General features: G+C 31.3%; 1 protein-coding gene across 2 annotated transcripts in view; it reads right to left on the reverse strand.

The window, feature by feature from the left end:
* The window catches only part of LOC143190105 (uncharacterized), a 44001-nt gene extending 19783 nt beyond the window's left edge, over window positions 1–24218 (reverse strand). Inside the window, exon 1 of one of the 2 annotated variants that reach the window (XM_076394201.1) lies at window positions 23913–24218. The gene's annotated coding sequence lies outside the window, so the exon portion shown is untranslated. The remainder of the gene's footprint in view (window positions 1–23912) is intronic. The other variant, XM_076394200.1, reaches the window with a different exon arrangement.
* Window positions 24219–26217: the final 1999 nt, after the last annotated feature.

Here is a 26217-nt window from a genome sequence, read left to right on the forward strand (position 1 = left end):
CTAAACATTTGTTAATTTTTACTGAGAACCTTCTACTTGATTGATCTTTTAATAAAGATATAATAATTAATTTTACATTCTATTTTGTATTAGTTATACTTCTATTTGACACGTAAATTGTCTCGTATATAGTGCTGTAATATCGATAGCCAGTAATATAGTAATTTATCAATTGTTCTCATGTATAAATTATATACATATAGAAAGGCCAATTTTAATGTTACTTCCTTTAACTTCTTTAGTTGATGTAGATCGTTTTTGACGAAATACTTGTTTGAGATGAGGGAAGAACCTGAAGTCAGAGAGCAATTCATACTTTAATTCACTAATTTTTGCATTATTCTTGACCTATGCGAGCAGTAGTTTCACTTTGCTTTAATTTTTTGGAAATGATTCACATGTGTTTGCAATACGTATTCTTTTAACATATGTAATGTTAAAAACTTTATTTCAGTTATTCGCAATAAATTGCTTTAAAATGTTATAGTGAAGTCATATATCAACGCTTTTGAAATAGTAAGAGTAGTTCCATATACTGTAATAATATACCTTACATATTGAGATAGTGTAATGTGACTTTTGTAAATCGAGATTTCGGATATACATTTTGGTTATATTTTGCTTTTTTACTTCCGAAAAGATAGAATAAAGCACAGGTCCATCCTGGTAGGCTAATAATTTTTACATATTTACTTACATTAAGAGAATTTTTTCAGTTTTTAGTCATCTTCCAATAATAATCAATATAAATATAGTCATTTTGTTGTAATAGAATTTATAAAATATTTTAGTTTTAATTGCTTAAATACTTGTATTGATCCAGTTTCTACGTCATTTATTGACGATAATATAGTACATACAATATTTCCTTAATTTATGACATGTTATAGGAAAGTCAGTGCTGTATGACTTGACTCATATTATGTAATATATGGCACCTGTAAATAACGAGAAACATGAGCTAATAACATAATATATAGGTGTCTATGGGGGAATTTCATATTTTATACTAGGATTACGCGGCAATGGATGAGGAGTAGAGGGGGGCCCCTCTGTAAAATTGAAATATTTAAGAGTGGCGATACAAACGTTGAGGTCGGTTGGGCGTTTTTTCAATTCTTTACTCAATAGATTAATGTAAGGAAACGGACTGCCAGTACATGAAGTTATTTGTTGCAGATCTACATTGTTCAAGATCCTCAAGTAAACATTTAGCAATTTTAGTTACTCCTAAGGAAAAAAAAATGCATTTACATCATAATGAAATTTCCGCTGAGTGAATGTTGGAAGTTTTTCATACTCAACTTAGAGTAAATCAATAAATCGGTTAACGGCTCGATATAATTTTGGTTTTGAAATATTTGTAAAGTTGTATTTGGTTTATATGGTAAGAAAATATGGAATAATTGCTAATAAGAAATAGGAAAATAGTAAAAACAACAATTTTGATTTCTCATACAAAGTGTCATTGTCACTGTCACGAGTAGTTACAAAAGATTGACATGCTTGTCATGCAGAGACATATTTGTTGGTTATCAAATATTTATGGGTTCGCTCGGAAAGTTATTTTGTGACTAAAAATGTTGAATATTGATTAAAACTACCAGCCATTACCATCAAACCACGTCTAAACGTTAATGTATTAAACAATGAAGATAATTATATTTCATACAAATGTAGGCACATCGATTCGATACTTTTTGTGTTATATATATGATATATATATATATATATATATATATATATATATATATATATATATATATATTATTGTGCGCGAGGACTTTTTTAATGTTATTATTAAATATGCCAAAGAGAAAACCAAAGTTGACCTGGGTCGTCGAAGTCAATAAAATTTGCGACAGGCTACCTTACGTGTTAACCGCACTTGTGAATAGCAACGAGCACAATGAAACAACACAATAAAATTAAGTTATCTAGGAACGAGCAGTATTGCATTACGATCTGAAAATATATTATAGTAACAAGAAATCAGTTACACTTGGTAAAATGACAATTGTTTGTCAATAGTGTAAGGCATTAAAATAGAGTGGTGAATCTATTGCGTTATGTTATGCCGGTGGAAAACTCAAATTGCCACAATTAGTCCCACCACGAGATCCATTACACTCATTAGTTTTTAGGATAGGAAATTATTCTAACCATTTCTTCGCCAACATTCAAAAAATAATAAATGTTTTCAAATGATGTATGATGTATGGTACAAATTAAACACAAAAATATCATGCCATATTTTTTTTAATATTCAAATTTGTTTCAGAAATAAGAATTAACAAAATGTTAAAGAATTATAGGTACTAGGACAAACAAGGTACAACTACAGGACCATTGTTTGTTGAGTAATTTGGTGTAATTAATTAAATAATAATCGAAACGCTGATTCAATAGAGTTAATAAATCATAACCCGCGTATCCAGTTCGAAGGACCATGACCAATTCTTTTATTTGTCAATTCTATTCAACTTGAAGGACCAAGTTGAATTACTTTAAGTAATTTATAAAATGATAATCAAACACACGCTTAGTAGTGTTAATTAATAAGTGGTCCTTAAGGATATCAGTGATTCACGAAACTGACATCAATTAGTTCCTTGGGTATTCATTATTTTATTTGAAATAAACGTAAGTGTATCTTAGCTAGGTGTATTAAAATTATTCTTACAGTTACAATGTAATACCCAAACTATCTACGATCATATGGATGGATGTAATTAATATTACACGTGAATTAGAAACTTCGTTAATAGAATGAGAATCTCTTGATTCGCCCTATTTAAGGTGGCGTATGTATCACGCCTATTCTGACAGCATACTGTATCAACCAGTCCCCTTTCTTTCTCACCAATAGTTAATTATAAAAGTTTTCCTTGTCCCAAATAAGCCAGGGGCCAGGTAGTGGCCACAAAATATAACAATGACCAATCATAATTATCAAACACTGACCGACAATTTGCCAGAGAGATCCAAAGTACCGCCATAAAGCTATAAAAGTTCGGATGTTATAAAAACGGTATTTTGGAAATAAATCCACATCCTGACATCCTGAACACTGTTACCACACAAACTTATTTTATGAGATGAAACTAATATGCGCTTTGCTTGCAATCCAACAACATGAACATGAAGAACTATTGTCCAAGAACAAACATACGTTTCTTCATTAGAATAACCATTTAGTGAAAATGCTCAAATAGCATGTGACTGGATACTATATGACATCCCTAAGATCGGCATCAGACCTGACAACTGCAACTGTAACAACTGGCGATGATTACATTATGAATATACGAGGACATGAAGTGGCTATTATTATTGTCGGAGAAAATATAGATAATTAACATTAACATTAAGATCGACGCGTCATTTTGTATCTTATATAGATCTTAGTGAATATGTCTATTTACTTATTATTATAGATTATGCGAACAAGCAACAAAAGAGACAACAATCCCAAAAATTGGATTATACCGCCCAAGGGTAATTGTTTGATATACTTTAAGTTTTTATTAGAGATGTGTGTAAAGATAGATATGGAGGCTATTTAATAAAAAAGTCGAACTGTCCCAATGGACTCACTATATCTAGTATCGAATATTTAAAGTATCGATCAATTTAAAATATCGATCGAGAAGAATCCAATTCAACATCTCTAGTTGTATGTGAATTCAAAAACATTTATTTATTCTGCGAATTTTATGTATGTTTTTCAGGTTGCCAGTCTAGTACATTAATTAACAAATTCTCCGTATTAGCTCAACCGGCTCTGTTCAAGGTTGTTACAAGATAACGCCTTCAAAAATTTTGAAATATTGTTTATATAAAATATTACGATAAAATATTTAGTTTTGGGTTTTTTTCAGACACTGCATTTGATGATAAATTTATTCAATGTTTTTGAGATAATATTTATAATTCTTCTTTATTGTTACAAGATGATGTCAACAGTAGGAACCAAAATAAAAAAAGAAAGTATTTTAATATTGAAATTCTCATTTTGTTGAAAAGGTTTGATGAATGGAATGGATGAAGATTCTATTAAATTTTTATAGAATTATTTCAGCTTAATATATTTTAACTTTATTATTGATGTAAAAATATGTGTTATATCACGCGACTGAAACGGCTCTGGTTGCCGCGCTTGAGATGCGCTTCTAGATTATCCTAAAATAGAATTGAGCTGTTTGCACCGCTTGGAATGTCGGTCCAATAAGTTGACATTTCTTTCCGCAAAATAAAATAGTTTTAATGTAATGTAAATCTCCTTTTAAAACCTAAACCAAACATCAAGAGAAAATATCAAAACCAAAAACCAAGAACATTGACATTGGTCTGGCTTTTAAAAACTTTCTTTGGTCTGTTAGTTTTTAAATTTAAAACTACAAGTTTTGAAATATTAGAATCAGAATTATTTAAATGATTTAATGTTGACCTCCAATCTTGCGGTAATTTTGCAAGTTGTCGATTAAGTTGTGAACAACACTTTGAGATGATCGTTTTGAGTGGTTATACCTGGACAAATTGCCAATGGGTTACTGTCTGTATGTGGAACAGGCTCCGACACTGGTGATTTGTCATTGTATACTTTTTGTACATTTATGTCGATTACATTCATCGAGCAAAAGTAACAATCATTTATATGGTTGTTCTGTTCCCTCCACAACGTTGGCCCAGAAAATGAAAATTATACATTTTCACAAAGACCATTTGTACAGCTTTGTTCTGTAGGCGTTACATAACAATTTCGGTACCCATGGCTTATCAATGTTAACTACAACAAACTCAAAGTACTGCCAATACGCATCTTTGAGTACATTTGTCGTGACATTTCCATGTATATCAAACATATTAAATTCACATCGTAACAAAAACACTTTGAATCGCCTTTATTTCTGCATTTTTACAGATTCCGAAGCACAATAATAGCATAAAAACAAATTCTAAATGTGTGTCTAATGTTCAATGCAATGTCGTCAACTGACAGCCGTTATAAGAGCATAGTTCTGCCATAATGCGCGAATTCGAAAACTAGAACCAATCTTGACACACGGATTGGAGATCTGAGTTCAGGCCATCAAATATAGTTTAACTCGGGTCCAGAAGTGGTCTCGAATTTATAAACTAACGTTATCATTGTAGTTGAAAGTACTACATCATTAACAGTCGTAAAATTTGGTGGGTTAAGCATGACGAATTATTAACATCGATTACAGACTAAATATGTATGTTTAGTGGAATCCGAAAAGTATGATTTGCTAAACAAGTGGAGATCGCTACCGATTATACAATATCTAATGTTTTCAATTAAGGTAATTTCGGCTTGTTAGTCGTAATGTTTAAGGCGACAAGATGGTCCTACTACTGCTGCGATAGTCGTGGGTCTATAATCCCACAGGAACATGGTGTAATTTTAAGTTTGTGGCGTGTCCAAATGGCAAGAGTCTAACATCCGATAAGGAATACCATTCCAGTTATGTCAGTAATCAGGCTGGTGAGAACCGGGGTTCGGAGCCCATGTTAAGGCAACTCCTTAGTTGGTAAAATTGACTTCAACTCAGAAATACAAGAAACTAAAACTGTCCAAAGATTATTAATTTCGAATTGTTTAGTATAGTTGTTTTGTTTAGTATAGTTTAATACTATCACTACTTGATAAACGACGTGTAAAATGTGGGCGTATACAAATCCTAAGATAAAACGAGGTAAACAAATTTTACAAATTTTTTTAAATGATCATGTTTGAAACACAACAAATGTCTTGATATTAAATGAAGTATCTTAATTTAAGTGTAATCTAGTGAGAATAAAGCATTATATGTTTGGCCTAGGTTACTTAATATTTAACTTAACTTACTATAATCAAGAAAAAATAGTTTATGGCACTGAAATTACATGTTTCGCATTATAAAAATAATACACAATTTCGACTTGCAAATCAAAGGCTAGATGGAAATGAGAGGCAAATATTACCATGCCATTTCATCGCCTTTATATTTTAAGATAGAGTACTTTGATAATAAAGTAATTTAATTAATAGATTTAATTAAATAAAGCTATAGTATTTGGTACTTGCATGTTTTTAATAATTTTCTTGTTTTAAAAAGGAATTTGTTGAGAAAAATCAGTGCAATATATCTTTAATATGTACCATTATCTTCTACAACTGCTGTTACAGTGTCGAACAAGAGACAGGATAGTCGGCAAGAGAATGGCTTTGTGCCTGTTACTCGCTATTACTGGTTTGCTTTACAACAATACCTTCTTCAATGTGTGTTGATAGACATCTGCAACTGAACTTTCCGCTTCGGTGTCGAGGTAAATGGCGCTTTTTCCCTATCTGTGACTTACGTTTAGTAAAAATTAAATACTAACACGGTCCAAAATGATTACATTTCGAGTCAATTCGTGTTTTAGTAATTTTTCTTCCTTTTGGACCTATATCATTACATGTAAATGTCTGCGAAACAGTCCATTCATCAACTGCTAAGCTATCTCGAAGTTATTTGAGAATTTGAGCTGGGGTTTCGTTCTAATAAATAAACTAATAAGTCTTGCAATTCCTTGTCTTTTTAGTCCTACAGGCCGTTCCTCATTAAAATCAAAATCACTAATACGTTCATAAGTATCTAAAAGTGTTTGAGATTTGGTAGCAGATTCCTTCAAATCAAACAACAGAAAATAGTAAATATCTGTAATGTTCCATGATTAGAATCGGTATACATTAGGTAATTCTTAAAGGAAAACTCTTAATTATAAAATATTATTTCATATGATGAATGTCACAAATTAAGAACATATATGGCAAGAGCAACATCTTTTCATAGATGTATTGGATCATAGAAATGTGTATACGAGAGTTGCTTTTTATATTTTGAGACTTGGTAATACTAAGTATTCCTGGGAATTTTGACTTTTACAACCATAACCTTCTTCAAAGTGTTTTGTCATTCAAGCACAACTTTTTTGCTGTGACTTCAAAATGTTGTGAAAAAATAACGCGAGTTAACGAGTGAATATTTTCGTGCAATGATTTTTTACGACGTGGATCATCAATCAACTTATTTCGACTTTGCAATGCAGCCCCGTCTTTGCCAACAACGAAACGTTGATATAATGAATTTAATCGTGGTCGTATTTCGCTTATGGAAGAATGTAGTAGTCAGCTATGACGAGCATCAATAAGATATTGTATGAATATTTAGCAGTGAAAAAGATTTATTTACGTCGAATCCCGCATAATTTGACAAAACTCAATAAGATGCTCATATTAATTGGCGCAAAGAAGTTAAAAAAGAAAAGAAAAATCTTGGACTCACATACGAGCCCCAAATAAAATAACAATCTACTACATAGGTCTTCCAAGACGAGTCAAATCCGAAAAAGGTGATTCGTGCACGAAGTCTCTTAAATGATCGCTGTTTTTTTTTTGGAATAATCACATTCCGTATAGCTCTGATTTGACACCATTTTTTTTTTCTTGAATATAAAGCATAAAATTCGTAGCCAACTTTTTTCGGTGCATGAAAAAGTCGTTGATGCTTTCAAAAATCATGTTTTGGAGCTACCACACAATAGAAATATCATTATGAAGATTTAAGGAAATAACGAAGTGATTCATGTTAACGCCATGGAGAATACTTCTTTTCATTATTATGCTCAAAATAGAAATAGCAACCTGTATATATTAGCACACATATTAATTTTATACTACCAGAATTATATTTTAAAAAATCTTTCTGCTTATATTTTTCGAATAAAATAAGTTTTTATGAGTAATAAATATGAGTTTCTGGGAATTATTGAAAGAAAGCAAGCGCATAATAAAGTGAAATAACCTTGAAGCCTTATTGCATTTCAGATAAATGAAATCTAACTATTTATTTTCATCCGTGTCACTAATAATAATTATACGGAAGAATACGAATATTCTACTATGAACGAAGTCTATAGGTATAAAATTAAAATATGCGATACAAAAGTTCCAGACATGTAAAATGTATCAAAACTAAGTTGGTAATCTATACCATTTATTCAATTTATGGCAATAAACATAGTACATTTTAATTTAATGATTTGAAACCTGAAAGAATCTTAAATAAATCTAATTATTAAAAAAGCGTTAATTAAGCGGTAAAATCCCTTTTATTTACTACGTCTATTATAAAAACGAGAAACCGCAGATAACAATATTGAAAATGATCAACTATGCAAGTCATAGTAGGAAAAAGCAACTGTAAAATAATTCTTCTTAATTTAAAGAACAAAGTCATTTTATATTATCATCAGTATGTAAGTTATGAAATGGTAAGGGTTTAAACACATAAAAAACAACAAAACTTTAAAAATAACTTTATTTTATGAAAAGAAGAGGAGACTTGTTGAACGGCGATACAAAGCGACACTGAAGGATTATATCGATGAAAACCCCTCTCGACGTCTATTTAGACATCTAAAAGTGCAGTCCATAGCCAGTGTAGTGATGATATGACCCTATTCGAAGTAGCGAGACATGTTTATGTTAAAACATATTTAAACTCTCATTTTCATCTTGTGTTTGCCCTTCAAAAATTGTCAGTTCTTTACCTATTTTTGGGATACAGATGGCAATTTGATATATATAGACGTTTTAGTCTTGGTTCTTCGTATCACTTCATCTGAAACATAGTAGGGACCATGGACAATGGTAAGAAACACTTTATTTTGGAACCGTTGTATGATGGATATATTAGACTTGCTAACAGTTCCCATAGTTGGATTTCATATGACCAAATAGGCTTGAGTATTGATTTATACAGTAATATTTTGTTAACTAATGATAACTTGGATTTGCGCCTGATAACACATTTGGTAGAGCTTAAGTCCAAGTTGTTTTCGTTTGGCGAGTGTATGCTTCTTGCAAGTTAGGCGTTGATCTATGTGCATACCAAGGAATTTAGCATCCTCTCCTTGCGGAACTTGATAATTATTCATATATGCTGGTGAACATGTTTTTCTACGGAGCGTTAAAATTATATGAGTAGATTTTGCTCCGTCTGCTTTAATACGCCATATTTTTACCCACATTTATATTATGCCAGATTATGCCATATTTTATTAAAAGCCTGAGATATGTCTAGAAATGCTGCTGAACAATATCTTTTGGCTTTTAAGTCCATATTTATTTTTTTTTTGCAAGTTTATGCACTTGTTCTATTGGTCCATGCTTATTGCGAAACTCAAATATGGAATGATTTTTCTTTTTTTCTATTATACAATTGAGGCTCTTTATGTACAGTTTCCCAAAAACTTTCGAGATTATCGCTAATAAATCTATAGGCCGTTAGGAGGTGACATCTTCTGGTGTTTTCCCTGGTTTCAGAATCATTATTAGCTACTTTCCATATGCTAGGAAAATAATTAATTCGTAATGAAAATTCAATATGAATTTAATTTTACCTCTTTCTCTGGTAGTTCCTGTAATATTTTTCCGATTATTAGATCAAATCCAGGAACTTTTTACAATTAATCTCTCTTAATTTCTTTAACAGTGAATTTTTATGTAAAAATCGCGAATTTAGGAAGTTAGTAATTTTATTATGGTAACTTTTAGATAGCCCAAACGTGAAGGGAACATTTTAAATACTTTGAGAAGATCGGTCCTTTCTTTATTGCTTCTAGCGCAACTATTTTCATTTAATTTAATAGGAGGGTTATGCTAGTGAGGCCTTTTGAGTTTTTGTATTGCCTTTCACAGTGAATAATCTATAGTATCAGTTGGTGTTAGATTTCCTAAGTATTCCTGATTTTATAAGTTTTGTTCATTTTGGAATAACTCTTTCAGCATTATATTTAATTAAATTGTCTTATTTGCTTCAGTCCTTAGCAATTCCCATTTCTTTCGCAATTTTCTTTTTTTCTGCAATTTCTTTCCAAAATTGTACATCCAGTGTGTGTGTGCTTTAACTGCTTCACTGTTAGGAGTCGCGAAACATGCTGCTCCTGTCTATTTTTGTAATATCCATTGCTGCTGCTTATATATCAATTTCGATTTGTGCGTTTTTAATTGTAAGTTTAAAGAGATGATTCGGTTTAATTTTTCTCTAAATAACGACCAGTTAATTCTATTATTACATAGGAAGGAGAAGATGGTTAATCTATGAATAAAGTGTTTCAAGAAACTTTTACTTTTATTGGTGATGATCAGAAGACAGATCCAAATATGACACAGTTTTTGTATTAATATTTTTTGTGATACAGAAGTCTATAGTATCGGTTTTTTATTTTTGATTGCCAATATGTTGATTTTCCAGTAGAGATATGTTGTAAATTATCTGTTTTCATCGCTTTCAGCAGCTCCCTACCTTTTGAGGTTGCTATTCATTACCTAGCATACTAAAAAAGGCTCGGATATGTTCTGTTTTGTTATTATGTTTAGGTGGGCAATAAATAGCAGACATTGTTATTGGTCCATGGACTTCTAAAGTTATGCTGTTTGCTTGCTGGTAATCTTTAATGAATTTTTCTCGTTCAAAATGTTTTATATCCTCTTGAATGATTATGGCTGTACCTCTATGTGATTTTTCATCTGGGTATTTTGAATTCTAAACCTTATATTTATAAATTTTCAGATAGTTTTTATACGTGAAATGCGTCTCGAAATTTCAGTTCCCTAGCATGTTGTTGGATGCCATTGGCATTCCAGATGGCGATTTTGTATATTATGTTTGTCGACATAGAATATTGGCAGGGTTCTTTTTCTGGCGCGATCTTTAATATTATGTACATTTATCACCTGGTGGCCTTGTTCAGCTCTTTAAATACTTTTAAAGACCGTCGCTTGGTACAACCTTTTCAAAACGAATTTAAACGTTTTTTTCGTATATTGACCTGAATATGTGATGTTGCATGTTTCTTCTGTCTTGTTCTTTCACTAGTATTTTATAGTATTCCGCGTCAGGTTGCTGTTCTTATTGTATAATTATTGGTGATAGTTTTCAGTAGGTCGTAGATTTGGTTTTTAACTCCTACCTGATAAACCGTTATTGGTAGTGGCTTCGGGACGACTTTTCTGGGATTGGTTGTATACTGGTTATTTCTTCCGAGAGGCCGCTAAAGTTGTTCCTTATTTCTATTGGTTTTTGTAGCAATAGTCACTAATCCTGGTTTGTTTTCGGGCGATCTGTTCCTCCGGGCATCTCAATTGCTTTTTGTTTATTACGGCAGTCCATTATGTTTATGGAGTATGTATTATGGACGACTGCTTACTTGTACTACAATGTATAGGTGATTGGGTTGATACAGCATGTATCGCCATCTTTAATTTGTTTGTTTGTCTATTTGGCCATTTCCAAAAGAAAAATGTACATCCCACGCCCTTCTGTTTTTACTAAAGTGCACTATTTACACTGATTTTTGATCAATATACTGTTAAAAAATAAAATGAAAATAGATTGCTTTTTAGGATTGTCAATAGAAGGCAGACAAGCAATTTTAGAAAAAGATGCGGCGGTGTTTGTATCGAGTCACATAAACGTGTATTCAATGCACTTTAGGTCCACTGTTGCATAATATAAAACAATTTTTTAAGTAACATTTTTTTGTTTCTTTTATTTATTTTAAAGATTGTACCAACGAGGGTTTATCTGGACCTATTATTTAAAATGGACTCCAAACCACGGTCCTCGGTATTAAGTTCTCCGACTGGCCACTGACACCATGCCAGAAGCCATCCGGTCTTACCGAACTGGCATGAATGGGATGATACTGTCGGATTTTCCACTGTTGCCTATAAAAGTATTTACAATTATAAATCACAAACATAAAATACATCCATAGCCCAGTTTAACCCGTGACTATCGCAACAAAAGGAGGAACAAACTGTTGTGTTGCCTTAACCATTGCGTCACTAAGTAGGCTAAACGTTTTTGTTATTTTAAATCCTTCAAATTTCGTAGCTTATATATTTCACAAATAATACGATAGTAGATATTGCAGGTGTGGTGACGTCATATGTCGAGGGATATGTTATTTATGTAAAGTATGTAAGTCGCTATTTATTTTCATTAAATACTAAATATTAATATTAAGATACTAAAATTTAGATTAAAAGTTTTAGTTTGAACCTACACCTTTCATAGTTTATACTAAATATTACAAACTAAAAAAAAAGTTTTCGGTAGGTCGAGTGTAAATGTTATAACTAACTAAAATATTAGTTATAAATTATTGGTAAATGAGTTGAGCACTTTTACAAAATTTCAAATAAATACATATTTAACTTTAAATGATATAAACTTTTTATTATATAACAAAAATAAATATGTTCAAACATATTCAGTTGGAATTAACTTAGGTATAAGTACTTAGTATAATATTTTATTATTACGTATAGTACTTTATTAAATATATATTTGGATTAATTTTTTAGTTAAAATTATAAATCTTACTTAAGGTTTGCATTATATTGAGAAAGCGTTACCATCGTTGAGACCAATCTCTTCTTTACTTTATCTTTAATCTTAAAGCAATAATATGCAATCTTAAAGACTGAGTATAATAACTTAAAAGCTAGTAGAAAAATAATCAAATTGAAACAAATTTTGGGTCACATATTAATAAAATCTTATTTGAAAGGTTTCTCAAGGCAGCACGAATCCGAATCCAATTTTCATTCGACTTGCAGCATGGACTGGCTGGGTTATGTTAATAATATAATAAAACCGCGACTTACAACTTCTAATCTTAATAATCTATTCATTCAAAAACCATATTTCAAAATCAATACTTTTACTCCTTGAAAATGATGATGATGCAACATGTCATTTGGACTAATTATCAAGCATGACTTAATCCTAATATAAGTCAGGGCGATAGTCATTATTAACATTCCACATATATATGTAACATGAGCCGTTTTCTATATACAAACTTGAATAATTAATCTCTTTTGCGTTATTATCGTTAACAATCAACTGAAAAATCTGTGTAAAAATGTTTTTCACCTTAAATATTAAATATTAAAACAGTGTATAAGAATGTAAAAATATCTGTGATGGTAAAAGTCTCAACACGTTTTAAGAAACATCGAAATTAAAATAGTTTAAAATCGTTGAAAAAACCGAATTTAAAATGTTTTCATGCATCACATGACGTCTGTAATTAATTTGCAAATTTAAAGTACCATGATTGTTATGCTTTAATTGAAATGCTAAACGATTAAAAGAGGCTAAACGGAAGTAAGTTAAAATATTGTTTTTATGATGACAATATAGTAACTTCAAGTTATATTTTATGTTAATTTATAAAGAGCCAATTAAGATCATATATTTAAAATTAAAAATCCCCAATTCTTCCGAGCATTTGCATAAAATAATATATCTTACCTGGGTATCATAGGGAGTACCTTGCGGATTTTTGTTAGTAGGGAATCCTCTTTTTAATATTAATAAAACGTGTTCAAAAGTGAATTAGTTATCTCGATAAGTTGATGATATGTAAATATTTATAACATATTTTTACTTTTTATTAAATAATATATTTTTCAAAAGTTTTATTTAATCAATGGTAACTTTTTTGCAACTTTATATACTTGCCAATATTTTTTCTGGAATTTCATTAAACACATGTGTTCTATGAGTTTAAGGTTATTTTAAGAGATGTCGTATATCCGAAGTCGTATTTGTTGGTGATACATTTTTTTTTGAGTGTTTATTTAAAACACAATTGCTGTTCGTTATAAATATTGATGGAAGTCCAGAGATGGTTTTTATAGTGAAAATTTATGAAATAATTGCAAGGAAAATTAACAATTATTTAGTTGTCCCATACAAAGTCTCATTATTATTAAGCATTGGCATTGTTTTTATGGCATCGCTATGGTATGGGTGCGTTTGAAAATTTAATTTGTGACTAAAAATGTGGAATACTGAATGAGAAACTACCAGTAAATATCAAATTGTCATTAGAAATTAGTATATTTCAAACAAATGTAGGTATTTTGTGACTTCGATAAGATAATGTAAAAATCAAATGAAAAATAAAAACAATAAATGCCAAATATGATGTAGCTAACACATGGGCTGAAAAGTTCCGGGCATAACAAAGAAAACGCGTTTTTTTGTGTTAAAAATTGGCTTTATTCACCAACGTAGTCTCCATCAAGAGTCACACAACCATTTCAGTGCCGCTCTAAAATTTTAATACCACTTTTGTATAATGATTTATCTTTTGACTCAAAATAGGTTTGTCACCAGTTGCTATCCACTCAGATGACGATCGTTTTGATTCGGTTGTGAAGTGATGGATACATGTTTCATTCGTTATCACATACAGTCGCAAAAATACGTTTGAACTTGGCCAAGAACTTCTCAGAATTATCAACACGTTCTTGTCTTTGATCAACAGTGAGCAAATGCGGCACCCACTTCGAACAGAGTTCATGCAATATAAAACCATCACGTTATTTTGATATCTTTACGATGTTAGTTAACTCACGCAACTTCAATTTTCGATCTTTCAAAATGATTTTGTGAATTTTTTAAAATGTTTTCTGGTATTATCAGCTCATTTGGACGCCCACTATATTCTGCATCACCGGTGTGTCTACGACCATGTTTGAAGCCAATAACCCAAACCAACATTTTATTGTTTTTCTCTGATGGAGATCCTTATAACACTTTTCAAACCATTTCTTACGAAGGGGTGTAAAATTAAAACAGAAAGTTGTTTTTGTAGTATTATTTTGAAAATAACAAAAATAGTGTCACTTGGATTGCGTCACAATAACCTGCAAACTTATGAGTTGAATATCATGAAATTTTAACAGCTTTCTTTCGAAGATTAGTACTGACTGAACAAGTCGTGAATGCAATAAACCTATCGCCATCTAAGTATTAGGCCGGGGACCTTTCAGTGTTATGTGTTAACGGAATTTTTAATTGTATTTTGATTACAGCCCAACAAAGATTTAGCAATAATAGATTTGAAATATGTATACTTTGTAAAGGAATTCTACATTTGTTCGTATATTGACTTAGGTCCTCGAAGTCAATTAAATGTGCGCCGAGCTAACTCACGTGATAATCACATCAATTACATGAAACATAATGAGTGGTAATGAGCAATAATAGCTGTATTACCATGTGGTGGATAGGCTTATAATGCAATGAGCTCCTACACATCAAACAAAACAATGGCAAGCATGACACAATGAAAATGAGAAAAATGATTCCGAAGACGCGGTGCTGCCTCGTCCTATGATACAAGAACGAGCAGCATCCCACTATATTCCAGAAAAAAAGTATAGTATTAACAAGCCAGTTACAATTGGGGAAATGATAATTGTACGTCAATATCGTAAGGTATTAAAACACACCGGTGAATCTACTGAGTTGTGTTATGCCAAAGGAAAAATAAAATTGCCACAATTGATGCCACCCACCAGATCCATTACGCTTTACTATAATTTCTTGGATACGAAATTATTGTAATCTGTTCTAGGCTAACATTTACAAATATATTTTTATTATAACATCTTTATTAGATACGCTGAGTACAATTTTAATTTACAATTAATTTATTACTACTTTTCCTATGTACTTGGATTAATTAACAAGCAAGACGAGTCCGAGAAAATACATCAGTATGTATTCCTCAATTATAAAATTATAAGGTTTTGTTCGTTTCAACCTCCTGACATCCTGCGCGCTGTCCAGTAGTTGTATTGCTTCCACGTTAGTATGATTTAGTAATCTTCTTTCGTTTTTCAATGCGAAATCCTGGACAACTTCGCAAATCCATTTCCAGGTCATCGTGCAGTTCTTCATTGGTTACATAGCGATAGGTATTGGTAATCAATCGAAGAACCTTGTTTTGACAGCGCTGTATGACTAACTGATTTGAATTTTTAGTGCAACCCCATATTTGCACCCCATAGGTCTAAATTGGCTTTATAATTGTATTATAGATCAACCTCTTTGATTTTAAATCAAGCTGAGAGTATCTTCCGACTAACCAGTATAGTTGTTTTATTTTGGTTCTAATGTGTTTTGCTTTTTGTCTAACGTGATGCTTCCAATTTAATTTACAGCCAAGATGGATTCCAAGGTATTTTGCTGATTCTGCTTGAGGAATTGGGCATCCATTGAGTGATATAATTGATAAAAGTTTTTATTATTTCGCCTTAATGCAAAATTAACGTGGACAGATTTGGAGCTACTAAGTTGAATTTTCCAATCTTTCGTCCATTTGTAGTTATTGTAGTCGTATATTTGTGTTTCTTTTGTTGCTGGAATGTCAGCAGTATAAAGCAGATACACGAGAGGTCCTAAGACGCTACCTTGTGGAACTCCAGCCGAGATATTTTTAAATGTCGAGAACGCCATTTCGTGCGATACTCTAAATTTTCTTCCGAATAAATATGACTCCAGCAATTGACAATAGTTACGCGGTAACAATTTGCTCATCTTACAGATTAATCCCAAATGCTAAACCCGATCAAAAGCTTGTGAGACATCCAGGAATGTTGCAGGGCAGTATTTCTTTTCTTCAAACGCTCTTTCAATAGCCGCAGTTACTCTGTGCACTTGATCGATTGTTGAATGGTGATTTCGAAAACCAAACTGGAAATCTGGTATTGGTACCAAATGTTTAATACGTTTAAATATCAGTTTCTCAAATAGCTTTAATATTGCAGGTAGTAACGAAATAGGCCTGTAAGATTCGACTTGTTCTGCAGGTTTGTCAGGTTGTTTGAGCATAATTATTTGTGCAACTTTAAAGCATTCCGGGACATGCTTCAGCCTTAAACAGGCATTAAATATATATGCCAACATGATGATTGTTTTCGTGGCAATTCTTCCAATAATCCAGGTGAAATGTCATCTATACCAGGTGCCTTTTTAGGATTGAGGTTATCAATTTCAGTGGCAACTTCCAGTGGAGAAATTCGATTTAGATCTACATCGGATTGATAAACAGGAGATGTATCCATGGTAGATTCTATATCATTAGGTCGAAAAATGTTAGCTAAGTATTGTGCGAACAATTCAGCTTTTTCATCGTCGCGTCGAACCCATTCATTTCGATCACTTTTAATTGGCGGTACTCGAATAATTGGTCTTTTAAATCTTCGAGTTGCTTTCCATAACGAATAATCTTTGTCTGCTTGTGGGCTTAATTCACTTAAATATTTTTAAAGCAATTCTGCTTATATTCTTTGATCTTTTGATTCGTCTGATTATTAATTCTATTAAACGTAGTTCTGTCAGCAGCATTTCTGGTTCTCTGCCGTACTCTTCTAGCCTTTCGCCTTTCTTTTATCATTTCTCTAATTTCGAGGGGGTAAAGAACTTCATGTTCTGATTTCTATCTTGCTATTGGGGTAGCATTTTTTGTAGTTGACCGAATTTGTTCAGTTATATGTTTGGTTTGTTGCTCAAGATCATCTATAGTTTTAAGTCTTACTTTTAAACTGATTTGTTCCTGCAGTATTAATCTGAATTTGTCCCAGTCAGTATATTTGTTGGTAAGATTAGGCTTTTTTGCTTTTCTTAGGATTGTCGCGCCCAGTGTTGACAATACTGGAGTGTGATCAGATGTTAGATCGCACAAGCTTTCTGTACTAATTTGATTTAATGAGATGCCTTTTGTAATGTAGAAATCCAACAGGTCTGGGACTTTATTCCTGTCTGTGGGCCAGTAAGTGGGTTCGCGCCCTGAATGAAAATTACAATTTGTAAGGTTAATGGCTTTGAGTAATTCGTTTCCTTTTGTTGTGTGTTATTATTCGTGAACCCCAAGCTGTATGTTTAACATTAAAGTCTCCACCAATAATAGACCGTGGGCCTAATTTTGAAAAGATATCTTTATATTGTTGTTGTGTCATTTTATGTCTTGGTGGACAATATATAGCGCCAATATGTATTTCAGCCCTGTTTTTTTCGATACTAATTATCGTAGCTTGTATTTCTTCATTTTTAATCTCTTCTTGTTCGAAATGTTGTATATTTTGTTTAATTATTAAAGCTGTTCCGTCTCGAGCCCGTTCACTGGGGTGTAATGTCTAGTAAGCATCATAACCCCTTATTTTAATATTTTTTTTAGAAAAATGTGTTTCCGATATGAAAGCTATATCTATGTTATTTGTTTTTAAGAATAATTCTAGTTCCCGGACTCTTTGATTTAGTCCGTTTGCGTTCCAAGTTATAATTCTTAAAAACGAATTACTCATTTTTGTTTCTCTTTAGCTTGTTTTAGGTAGTTTTCCCCAATTCGGATTCTCCAATTTTTCCACCCTGTCCGCTAACTGACTGAATTTCTGTCTCATTTCAGTCTGGAATTCTTTGAGCAATTTTATCATGTCGATGATAGTTGACTTGTTGGCTACAGCTTTCTGCGGTTTCGTATCAATTTGTTTATTATTTTATATTTTGGCGTTTATATTTTTGACCGATGATCTTACGGTTTCATGGGTTTTTTTATTTTCAACGGTAGATGTTGTTTCAGAGTTTTTGGCTTTGTCAATTTGTCTTAAGCGTTGTTCTGCTGTAATTTTCTTTGGATAGGGTTCTTTTATTTTTTTTTGATATACTGCACATCCTTTATAATTGGCAGGGTGACCTTTGAGGGTCACTGAGTTGTGTGATGTTTACCGGCACATTTCACACATCTTGGTTCCCTACTGCAAAAATTTTTAGTGTGTCCAAGATTTTGACAGTTTGTGCATTGTGGTATATTATTATTTTTCTTCGGTGGTTCCACTTTTATGCTACAATCTAGTAAATAAATTATGTCGTATATATTTTTATTATTTTCGTTTTGTATCATGTCTACGTAGAACAACGGAAACGTTTTAATTTGTTCTTCGCCATTTACATTAGTTGTTTTTTTCGTTATAGGCGTGACAGTCACTACTTCGTGCCCGCAAGCCCGTAATTCCGATTTAATAGCGTATCGATTTGTTGTGGACGGTAATCCTCTAATGACTACTCTATACCACTTATCACTTTTTAACTGATAAGTGTGGTATTCGAGTTTATTGAATGAATTCTTTTTATTCATCTCAATGAGATGCTTTTTACATTACTGTAGTCCGTTTCATTGCTAAGGGTTACTTTAATATCATCGTTAGACAAAGCTTTAAACTGCACTCGGTCAGAGGCTACTCCCTTTATTTGTGATCTAAATAAATTAAAATTGCCAACATTGCTTACCTTGATCAGAGGGGGCAGAGGGATTTTGTCTTCTTGCTTCTTTTTTTAATATTTATAGCACCTTTTGCGATTGGCGAAGGCGTCATCTCAGACTTCTTCCTCTTTTTATCCTTCTTGTTTGTTACTTCGGTCCAGTCAGACTGTTCCCCTACCTCTAATGCTAGTTCGTCTTCATCAGTGTAGTAGTCTGCTGCATAATTAGCCTTGCCTTAATAATGCCTTTTTGGTGTATCTTGCGTGTGACCTTGCAGTTGCAAACGGATAGCAGCCATATCCTTAGATAATTGCAACAGTTGTTGGTTCAGACGCTCATTATTCATTCTTAATTCTTTGTTTTCTTTCAATGATATATTCAAATCCATGTTGTTGTCCATCATGTTGTACTGTTTTAATTAAATGTTTTTCACTAACTTTCACTTTTTTCCTTTTTTGGAAAACGTGGAATGTCTTTTGTTTGAGAGCATGTATTTACTTCACTTTGAGTTGGCCGTTTCACCGTATCCCGTACCTGGGAGTTCTTTGAATCTGTCAACCGAAGTTGACCGTAAAAAATATATAGATGTATTTTTATTTGATATTTACGGAGACTCGTTTTTGGGAATGAAAAAACACGTCTTGACTCTATGAAGGTCGGGACCGAACTATTTACAAATATTACAGTTATTTCTAAATGATATTGTATAGTAATAATTTCAAGACCATTTTCAAGGTATTATACCATAAAATTTTTGGCAATATTCAAATTTGTACTAAAAATAAATAAACAAAATCTTAAAACAATTGAAGATGCAAGGACATATTCATTATTTATAGGACTACTACTAAATGCAGATCGGCAATTCTTATACTTTTATTTTATGGGCAATCCTGATGCAAATATTGATCGGCGTTCTCCTGGCAACCCAATTGTTCAAGTATTACAAACGTTTCTTCGCCAGAACAACGATTTGGTCAAAATTGCATTATTTCAAAGGCAAAGTTCAAAATAGCATGTCACGACACGTCATCAGATTTGACAAACCCTTGCTGTGATCAAGCAAAGAGGTTTAATTCACCGACAATCGACGCATTGGCTATTGTAATTGTTGGAGAAAATTAAAACTTTTTATTGTTGTGTTTGTTTTAAGTGTTCCGGAAGGCCTGCCAAATACACCACTAATGCCCCAGCTATTACCTATTCGTTTAATGAAAATAGTTATACACCAAATACTTTTTTGCATTTTGAGATCAACCAAAAGTGAGAGGTTCTAAATTTGGCGAATAAATTGGGTATTTGATATGTATTTTTCTTCTATAAACTCATATTTTATCCTTTATTTTTACGAATCTCCACACCCAAGTATTCTAATCTGTTGTGATGAAAATTTTATTGTTGTACCACATCGTATCATCTTATAATCGTATCGTATTAATAATTATATTCTCGTAACAAAGATATATCAGAATTTGAATCTAAGTAATAGAAATAACGTTTGTCATCAATCAATCAAATATTTAAGCTGGCACCTGGCAATCTTTACATTTGCGAAAGTAATAATACTGAACCTCTGGTTTTTCTGCCAATTACGAATTACTAGTTAACATTTGTCAACATTTCAAGGGTCGATAGAAGATAGATTATTATATTACATGTTATATATTTATATTGATATATAATGGGGTTTCTAAGGGTTATTATTTATTTATTTACAAGTTATTATTCTTCATAATAGAAAAATTTATAAAAATAAATGTGACCAATTGCAGATGAATATATCAAGCTTATAAATTGGTTTTAAAAGTTTTGTTTTAATTTAAAACCTTATGTGAAAAATCGGTATAATATATTTTATTCAAAGTATTGTCCATACATAGGCGGCATTTTTTGGGTATCTTCTTAAGAAATAAAGCGTTGCTTAAACAGGTCGCTACTTATATGTTGGAAGAAGTAGTAAAGAGAAGGATTAAAGTCTAGAGTAGCTCTTGGGAGGGGTAGCGCTTCCCAATTCAATATTGCCAAGTACGGCTTCACCGGTTTTCCAACATATAGTTGAGCGGTGTGATGCTGAAGAATAACATTGTTGTGTCTTTTTTCGTATTCCGGTCATTTTTCGCGCAGCACTCGACTCAAGCGCTCCAATTGTAGTTGATAACTGATAATATCAGTGGTGCTTTAACATGCAGATGTTTACAAACGTATCCGATTACGATTTAATACACAGTAACACTATCTGTTGCAAATCCTTTGCTAAATCTATAGGCGTTGCAGTTAGGATGTATCCTTGATAGGATGTATATTGATAATCGTGTATTAATTATTAAGTAATATCAATATATGTCTCTCAATAAAGCAATGGGGTTTTCTTGTGGTTTTTCTTTTATTATACAAACTTGTTGACCATATTGTTGGTCGGTAAATTGCTATGAGATAAAAATTAAAATGATAAAAACAATATTTTGATATCACTAAAATATATAAAAGAAGATATATAATATTTTATTAATTTATCATGTGGTTAGAATTATATCAACAAATTTAGATAGCGTATTACGCATTGTGTCATCTCGATAATTGTATTAATATTATTTCCAAAATTTCGAAGATATTAAAGCTTAACTATGAATTGAAAAAAAAAACGAATTAACTAACAACTTTAAGATATTATGTTGTTAACTAGCAACTATTTTTATGGTATTATTAATCAAGTGGAATAGGAATTAATTGATTGATAATAAGCGATCATTGCTATATATTAACTTAGCTGTTAGAATTAATTCGTAGCGTTTTATACGATCTGCCCGGGCAGATGCTCTTATCTTGCCTTCTCTGTTCATCGTCAACTATTAGGAGTCCATATGTATTCTGTTAACTTTTTCGTTTTAAAAAAATATTTCTTGACAACAATTCGCATAACACATATTGACCAAAATATTCTCCACTACTTTCTACAACTTTTTCCAATCTTTCAGGTAACACGGCGACATACCATATCTGACATATCAAGTCGAAAGAATGGTGGGATTTGGCAACAATTCAATCATCGATCTATGTTTGCACTTGTTTAACATTTTCAACCATATTTATTCAAATCAAACTAGAAATATAATGAATATCGAAAATGCAAGTTTGACCGTTCCAAGATTAGCGCTTATGTTTACCGAACAAGTCAATATTGCTAAATAGAAAACTGTTATTTCATGTAGAGAAATATCAGAAGCATCGATTTTAATATTTAGTTTCGGTTGTTTAATACTTGTTTGCTTTATGTTTTCAATAGATATTTTAGAATTAAAATCTAAGTAATAAAACACTAAGAATACGATTATAGGTAGAAAGTGAATTAAAGCAACAATATTCATTACGATAACAGAAAAATAAATTGGTATACTCCACATAAAGTTTTAATAAATGTTTTCAATAAGCTAAAAATTGTTATTTGATTTGTAAAATTAAAAACTTATTTTTAAAACTTTGAAAAAAACCTGAAACACTCCTAAAATGTTAAGCGCCGTAAAGGAGAGACTAATGGAATATAAAATAGAGTTATATACAAAGTCAAGTTAAAATTCAAAATAAAGGTTGGTGTACTTGAGGAAATCAAATATTTTAATTCAATTTTGTGCCAAAAAAAAATTGTGATGAGTCAGGTAAGCCATCTGTTTTCCCAATGTATAATAAATTGCTTTAAATATACAAAATATGGGATAAGAGGCCTTCTAACTCGGATAATAATATGGGTGATTTATTTACAGAAAGACAGTATTCATTCATAATTGTTAATTATATATTGTATGGAAATTGATATCTATCGAAAGTTTATTAAATAAATTGGAAGGAAACAATATTTGCTCCATGATAAATTAGCCATAAATAATTGTGTGTCTAATAGGATGTTTAGGCATACCTAAATGCCGGAGGAGACAAATATAGATATATCAGTTTTAATATTTTTAAAAAATATCGATATATCGGAGAATAAAACATATCTATACTTCTTCTTAACAATATCAATATTCTACTGATGAGACCATCTCTAGTTTTTCACGCAAAATTCTTTTGATGACCTAATGGTAATCTCAAAACAAAAAGTATATAAGTGATATTAATTTTAAGCTTAAAGTTCGATATTCTCTTTTAGAGCTGTTGATTTAGTTTAAATATCGAAAAATATCGCATAAAATATATCAATATATTGATTAAAAAAATATTGGCGAAAAATATCAATATTTTCGGCATCTCCAGGATATTTTTACGCCTATCATATATGGTTTTTTCAGATCGGCCTTTTAACTATATTTATTTTTATCTTTACATAACTTATTGGTAAATAAGGAGTTAAAAAATATACAAAAATATATTTCTGTATGTTGTTCTTATAACTCTAATATTTTATCAGGTTTTAATATATTCTATGCTCGATATATGCAGCACATAAGTAACTATATGAATTACATAGTAATTGTCTAATATTCCTATCCATTGTAGTAAAATAACTTCGTGAAATTTTGATTGATGCAATACATTTACGCGAAGGTCAACTCGCGTTATTCTTCGCACCTTCAAAATATTCTAATACTTATCTTCCAATCGACTTAGTATGCTTCAAAAGAAACGTAGAAGGTTAATTTGTACAAGATCTTAACAAATTCACTGAATTTCATTATTAAAAATTAAACGGTTTGAGTAATCATTTACGTTCAACTTCCTAGAACCAACATACATACCGAATCAATTCAGCTACTTCCAAAATATGAACAATTGTTTACAAAACCACCATATTGTTTTCTATTGGATTTTCTATATGATCTCCATGTGCACTTGTTCTAATTCGAATCAAGATTCCTTCGTGTCGCTATTCAAAACACTTGCAGTATGCAAAAACACAATTGTGGGGCAAAACGCGCGCAGTTTTCAGCTAAAAACGGCTTTAACACGACACACTACCTGGTACGAACGAATCAACCTAACAAAATTGTAACCTACTGCGACGGTTTACTCGCGCCTCTACGTTCAGCCAAATTGTTTGCTTCTCCTTTCAATGTGAGGCTTAAAAGTTACCTTTCTCTCTCGTCTAGTCGCGATCGGATTTCTAGAACTGACGTCATACTTATGATTATATTGTAATAATTACCGTGCAGAACAGCTTGTTATCTGTAAAAATGTTATTTGAAGAGTTCACGGGATAATATTTTGTCAGTTTTGACGGATATGAACTAGATTTATCGATCTTATGAATAAAAATCTTATATGATTAGTGTCAAATCTGCGAAATTTTATTATCATAATCTTTGTAAATTATATATATATATTTTAATTTTTAAAAACGTCTAAATTAAAATGAATACATGAAAATAGAGAACGGCATTGTTGACGAATTACGTAGAGGGCACCTGATGACTCATTCGCTAATCGAGGCGGACATGGTATCTGGACCGAGTGATGGGAATGCTGAGATGTACACTTTTTGGATATAAAGGCCGGCGCTTTGGCTGGAAAGAATATAGCAAGGGTGTACAACTCCAATGGTAAGTAGTGGGGCAATGTTTCGTTTAGTCCAATCATTGGTGACGCTGACAACGTGAATTTGTTTGTTTAGTTTAAAATATGACGTCACATTTATTGGCCAGTAGCATTTAAATGAAAATCAAATTTAATTTTTAAAATTAATTTATATATATAATTATATATATATATATATATATATATATATATATATATATATATAAACAAACAGCAAAAAAAAACTATATAATTGCAAATAAAAAACAATATTCAAAATAAATCATATTCACATCACTTCGTGAAAACAATATAAACAAAATATTCTTCTATAACGCCTTCTCATATTTGTTTAGTGCCATCAATTTTATGGGATCTATTAGAGTTCTAACTTATCTTGATATATTAAAGGTAAACTTTGAATCCTCCCTGTTAATGTTGCATTAACTTCATTAATCCAAAAATACAATCACACCTCATAATAGCTTTTAAAATTTGGCCTTGAAAATCATTATGGATCGGACAGTTGAAACACTAAAAATGTATGTGTTTTTTAAAGATATTTAGATTTTAGAATATTTAATCTGTGGAACTACTTAGTATAGAATGTAGACAAATATTGCATGTTGTCTCTTTTTTCAGAAGTTTTGTTAAATAGTTTGAAATAAGACTAAAATACAATATTAGACTCTTGTTTCCATCAGAGCAAAGTTCTCTGGAACTGAAAATATAGACTCAACTGGTGATTTAACAACCTCTGGTGGTACTAGATCTCCCGTTAAAAAAGAATAAAAGTTATATAACATGTTCATCTTCTTCACAATTTGCTCCGGGAGAATGATGTGAAAAAATTGAAGTGGTAATGAGCCCTTTTACAGATTTCTCGAACATACTAGGTGAATGATGATTTTTCTATCTCAATGACCTCTAATAGATCCAAGAAAATTCTCTAAGCAGTCTTGGTTAAGATTTCTTAAACAAATGCAGTTATTTGTAAATTTAGACAAAATAGATCTCTTTAAGGTAATAAATACCCTAAAAATAGCAATTAAATGTTTAATTGATGGCACCGTAACAAATATTTTCTTAACAAGGCAATCATATTTGACACTATTAAATATACAATAGCTCTACTATAAAATTATTGAACAGTGAATTTTTAGAACAACAAAAAGTTAAAGTATTACAAATATTTTAACGATATTTTACAATTAAAATTATCCAGTTATCTTCATTATTATCTTCTTGTAAGACCTCTTTATATGGAGACATCACATTGATATCATACGAACAACTTGGTAGATTAACTGAATTTTATTACCACTAACATCTTCATAAGTAGGTTTTGATTTTCTTTAAATAAATAATATATAAACAGACATGTAGTAGACAGATAATTTTGTACGTACCTGATAAAAATAATGTTGGATATGCATTTATCCTAATAACTGTTCGTGAAGGAAGGGTAATTCTAAATTCTGTTAAATATATGGTTTGTCTCGATACAAGAGCCAATATAGAAAGGAGGAA

This window comes from Rhynchophorus ferrugineus, unplaced genomic scaffold, assembly GCF_030347505.1.
Source record: "Rhynchophorus ferrugineus isolate W39M unplaced genomic scaffold, kcgeb_rfMv2 rfM2, whole genome shotgun sequence".
Taxonomy (NCBI): Eukaryota; Metazoa; Arthropoda; class Insecta; order Coleoptera; family Curculionidae; genus Rhynchophorus; species Rhynchophorus ferrugineus.